Source organism: Garra rufa, chromosome 15, assembly GCF_049309525.1.
Source record: "Garra rufa chromosome 15, GarRuf1.0, whole genome shotgun sequence".
Classification (NCBI taxonomy): Eukaryota; Metazoa; Chordata; class Actinopteri; order Cypriniformes; family Cyprinidae; genus Garra; species Garra rufa.
In genome coordinates, this window is record NC_133375.1 from 1,536,707 (window position 1) to 1,542,509 (window position 5,803).

The 5,803-nt window shown below is 36.1% G+C and overlaps 1 non-coding gene across 1 annotated transcript; it reads right to left on the reverse strand.

Moving 5' to 3' along the window:
- Positions 1-220: 220 nt before the first annotated feature.
- LOC141287824 (small nucleolar RNA U13) lies at positions 221-324 on the reverse strand. Its single transcript, XR_012339548.1, has one exon. It is a non-coding gene; the product is annotated as a small nucleolar RNA U13 (small nucleolar RNA).
- Positions 325-5,803: the final 5,479 nt, after the last annotated feature.

Consider the following 5,803-nt stretch of genomic DNA (forward strand, 5'->3'; position numbering starts at 1 on the left):
GAACAGTTTAAGAATTCGTGAGTACGGTTTATAAACTGAGGGAACGAATTGCAAAACCGTCCCCACGGATTAATTATTTTTCTTCTACAGGTGACGTAAGGGGCTCCGTAAATATCTAATGCTTATTGTCACACATAAATGATGTAAGTGAGTTTTAGAAACAGAAGAACAAAAAAAATATTTTATAATAAAAATCTTCATTAATTTAACTACTTTTTTTGATCAGATGGTCAATGTGCTAATGCATAACAAATAAATTGGCAGCACATTTCACAAATAAATGTGACAAAAACCCATCATCATTTTTTTATGAAAAGGAAAGATCAGAAAGCATAAAGTTACACAGATCAGTTCATATTTAAGCCACAGCTTTCACTGTCATGGTGATAAACTTTATTTTCATTATTTTTATTGCTCTTAGTGAATGCTAAACTCGTGCTCATGACAGATGGATGTGGCTGTGTATCAAAGGTTAAAAATGATATAAATACTGTTCAGTTTCTCGCGAAAAATTATGATTTTGTGTCTTAGGACATCAATGTATCGTCACAAGCCACAGGGTGTAATTTGGATTTGTCTGTGCATGTTTTTGTTTACTTTTAAAGGTCTGGTGCCTATTCACTTCCATTATTTGGCTGACAGACTGCACCGGTTTTCGTTAAAAATCTTTGTTTGTGTTCTGCTGAGGAAACAAAGTCACCTACATCTTGGATGCCCTGGGGGTAAGCAGATACACATCAAATTTTCATTTTAGGATGAACTATCCCTTTAAGTCTCTCTTTGTGTCCTGGAAATGTCTCCCTCTATCTTTGATAGGAAGGGTGAATGTTATCAAAATGAATGTACTTCCTAAATTTTTATATTTTTTCCAGTGCCTTCCTATTTTTATTCCAAAATCTTTTTTCACAGTTTTGCAGCAAAATATTTCTTCTTTCATATGGAATAAGTCCAAATGAATTAATCAAAGTCATCTTATGATACCAAAGTGTTTGGGTGGCCTGGCTCTGCCAAATTTTCAAGCGTTTTATTGGGCAGCAAACATTATGAATCTGTTATATTGGGTGCAGCAGGATTTACAATTAAAGAAGTCTGAGTGGGTACTGATGGAAGCTGCCTCCTGTTCTCTAACATACTTACTAACTGTACTAGTTACCTACTAAGTGTTCCAGTTCCCTAAGTATACTACAGTTATATAAACAGTTGTTAAACATTCAAGGATTTGGTCTCAATTCCATTTAGCGTTAGACCTTAAAGACTTTTGTACTATGGCACCAGATTTTTGCAATATTTAATTTCCTCCCTCTCTGATAGACAGTTAATCAGCTATGCATTGACAAGAATTTTGCTTCCTTTACAAAACTTCGAGATAAGTTTGATTTACGCAGCTCACATTTATTTAGATACTTTCAGATTCGGAACTTTATTAGTAAGCAGTTTTCTAATTTTCCCTTTTTACCAACTAAAAGTATACTTGATGACATACTAGGCCTGCATACATCATTTCTAAAATATATTCTATCATTGTAAAAAAAAAAATTAAGCCAGTTCAACAACAACAACAAAAAAAAAAATTTCCTTTTGTTTTTTCTTGTTTACTCAACTTTTGAAAACATCAGCTACACTGACTGAAAATAATTTGTCAGTGAAACAAAAAACGTCTAGTTGAGTCAACTTAACATTAGTAGTTTTCTGGAGACCTGCACCTGCAGGACAACAAATCTTTTTAAGTTGTGCAAACTGAACATTTCTTGTCTGATCGGCCTGAAATGACAGAAGTTGAGTGAACAAAAAAATATATATTATTGGAAATTAATTGCTTTATATTTATTGACACCATCGTTGAGATTCATATGCTGATTCTTCAGTTCTATGTCTGCCGTTCCAAAAACACAGAACCTGTATAACTTGACTACAAACTCTTAAAATTCATTCTGCTGATATAATAGTCTCCTATAATCAACAGTGTACAATATAACCTTCACTTAATGGTGATTATTTTCAGCATCAATGTGCCAGTATCTTCTTAACCATATTTTCTGTTAGATATGAAATATCATGTCCTTTGAATAGAACTACAGCAGCAAAAGAAGTAACATAATATTACATTTTAGGGTCAGACCCAACAAAAGCAAACACTGACCACAGTGATGGTGATGTTTTAAGAAATGAAACATCTAAACCTCTGTTAATTCTAATTACGAAATTTTGTATGACAGAATAAAGTCAAGCTGGTTAGTAATGAGTGAAACTGGTGCTGCTGTTTAATCCTCCTCTGCTGAGATTTTAAGAGATTTAATGTGCTTAATTTCAGTTGATTTCATCTGAGGCTGTGACTGGAAGTCAGCTGTAGTTGTGCTTCTGTTTGTCCCTTTCTTTCTCTTTCTCATTAAATGCATTAAATGTAGTTCTGCTTCAGTGTTACTTTTTTGTGCTACTTTATTACTGTATTGTGGTACCAAATACACAGCAAATATCCCCAGTGTTAATTTAACACTGAGTGTGGACACATATAACCACTGAAGCAGTGTTGAAGTTAATGAGATTATTGAGAAGCCCCTGTCTGCAGCCTGCAGATCGAGGCGGGGCTGAATCTGGGGCGGGGCTGCACGTGTCGCCCCGCCCACATGCCTTCTCATTGGTTGTAGGTATATTAATAATGTCGAAATAACGTTACTCCCACAACTCATCTCATTGGTGGCAAAGTAATGACGTTGAATACATTATGAAGTTAAGGGAAATGAAATAGCAGATAAAATAGCAAAAGAAGTTATTAAAAATAATCAAATTGATTTTACAGTTATTATTAGAGGAACAAAAATTATTATAAAAAATAAATTAAAGAAACAATGGCAACAACAATGGGAAGAAAATAGAAAAGGACGATGGTTTCATAAGATTCAAAGGAGAGTGGGAGAAATAAGGTGTACAGAGAGGAATAGGCGAGAAGAGACAAAAATATCAAGGCTTCGGTTTGGACACGGGATTAAATGAAACATTACTGAAAATAGGTAAACATGGCACAGGGAAATGTGAATATTGCCGGCATGAAGAAAGAGTGGAACACGTCATATTAGAGTGCAGGAAATATGAAACTGAAAGAAGACAATTGACCTTATACACGGAGCGTAATATGGAATTACCCAATATATCCAAAAGATGGCAGCACAGGATTATTTATTATGCAGCTGCCTTTTAAATTCCCTACATTTTTCAAGATGTCTTGCTTTTCGATTTATTATAAAATTACTAGTATAATAAATTTTAGTACTTTTACCGTCCTTAAGCATATATTACAGGAAGAGCAGAAAATCATTAAGCTCACACACAAATAGCCTATAAGGGTAAATTATTTAAATACTAATATATAGTTCACTAAAAATACATTAAATAATTATGGTATAATAATTAAATAATGCACTCAATGTGAATCGATAGGAATATTAAATATTATATAAAATTTAATAACATCTTTTAAGTTTTATCTTGAACTCTAAAATCTATTGATCTATTAACCATACTTGTTACCGCTGTAGTTTTGTTACTCTAAATTTAGTCTGAATCATTTAAGCTTTTTTTTTTACATCAGCTTGTCAGATGTTTGGTCCAGTTATTACTGTCAATCATAGCAATGAATCGCGCATATTTAGCCGAATTACTCTATTTTTTTAAACTGGCATCTGTCATTCTTGAAACGGTATACATGGACGCTTGGTCCTCTTAGACAAACAACACTTTTCTTCGATTGTGAATGGATTATGTAGAGAAAATGAACAAAGTACGCTCATATTACGGCACAGTACAGTTGACCAGAAATGACTTAGCTGGCTTGACTAAACAAGGAAGTAATCCGATATGGTCAATTAATAGCGAAATTAGAAGAAATTAAAATATGTTTCATTTTATTAGATATACTTCGGGAAGGGTCAACAGATTGTTATAGGGTGTTATTTCAATTTCTTAGAGAAATTAATGTATTTGAGCACAGAGGACCCAGACTGCTATTTTGCGTGTCATTAGACTGTGGGAGGGAGAATCAGAAATAACTGTGAACATTATTATCTTAAATAAATAACAGTGAACTTCATTTATGTGTCGTCATAATTCATTCATGTGTCATAAATGTTTGTATTTATAAACAACTCTGATGTTTAACAACACTTTTCTATTTATTAATTTAATAACATAAGGATAGTGGACACTCTTGCTGATAATTTTCCACATTTATGTATCTTATTAACAATTAAGACAATAATAAAAAAAAGCTGTAAATAAACACCACTGGTTAACATTGCATAACATGCTTGTAAATGTATGTAACCTTGGACCACAAACCAGTCATAAGCGTACGTTTTAATTGAGATTTGTACACATCTGAAAGCTGAATAAATAAGCAAAGGATTCCGCGTTTATATCAAACGTATAATTCATAAGTATAGTTTCCAACTGCATTTGGCGTCATTCCATTTCACTAACCAATGAGATGAGTTGTGGGAGGGATGTTGCGTCGACGTCATTACGTTACCTACTACCAATGAGAAGGCATGTGGGCGGGGCGACACGTGCAGCCCCACCCCAGATTCAGCCCCGCCTCGATCTGCAGGCTGCAGACAGGTGCACTTGAGATTATTAGGTGATTAACGAAGTGATCCAAGTAGGTCCAAGTAGGGCTCGCTGCAGCCGAGACACCCTTTTTTTTTTTTTTTTTTTTTTTATTAAACATCAGAGTACAAGTACATCAAGTACAACTTTTTGTGTACAAAACAGTAACAATCACGCCAGGGGAGAAGACAACTAAAATAACATACAATGAAAGGAGAAAATAAAAATACATAAATCATACAAATGCATTGTAAAGCAAAAACATTGTATATGACCTAACAGCTTTCTTATTCGTAGAGCAGGAAATGGAGGAGATGTATTGTTTTACATTAACAGAAAGTTCAATAAAGGTAGGTTTCTTATTCTGGAATTTCGATTTATGAATGTAAAACTTGGTCAAAATAATTATTAGATTAATTAGATAAAACTAGCAGCCGAGACACCCCTCGCTGCAGACTGTAGCGCGGTGACGTCAGGTACCTACGTCACGTATGTGTTTACCGCGCATGCGCAAAGTGATGTATGGTATGTCTATAACACACATGCGCGCCATACTTACTGGCGTTACTGCGCAATGTGCGCATGTGCATGTTCATTAATTTTTTTTAACTATTTTTGTTGTTGTTTTCTCTTGTTCTCATGTGTCATGTTTATATTTTTAATTATTATATATAAAAATATATATGTATTGTGGCGGGAGGAGCAAACGACAGACACAGTGGGTGTGGCGTCAGGCCTCGGAGAGGCTTTTATTAAACAGAAAGTAAAAGAAAACAAGTGCCCAAGGGAGTAAAAGTGTCCAAATAAATGGGGAATCTGGTGTCCTCGTCGTGAAGGCGCCCGCTCAGGTCCGGGGCGCGAGGGGCGGTGGCTTCTTAAGCGGCATCTTCCTCCTCCGCCTACGCGGCACTTCTGGGGGATGAAACGGCCAGGCATCCTGGCCCGTCACGGGTGCGGTCCTCATCGCAGCGGCGGTGATGAGGCTTCATTCAGTTTACGTGCTCCTCATCACTCCTCATCACACGCCGCCAGCCCGGGATGTTTTCTCGACCCTCCTCTCCCATACACACCCACTCCCGTTGGGAGCCTGGAGAAGGGCGACGAATAAGGGACGGGGTGGTGATGATAATTGAGACACCCCTCGCTGCAGACTGTAGCGCGGTGACGTCAGGTACCTACGTCACGTATGTGTTTACGTATGGTA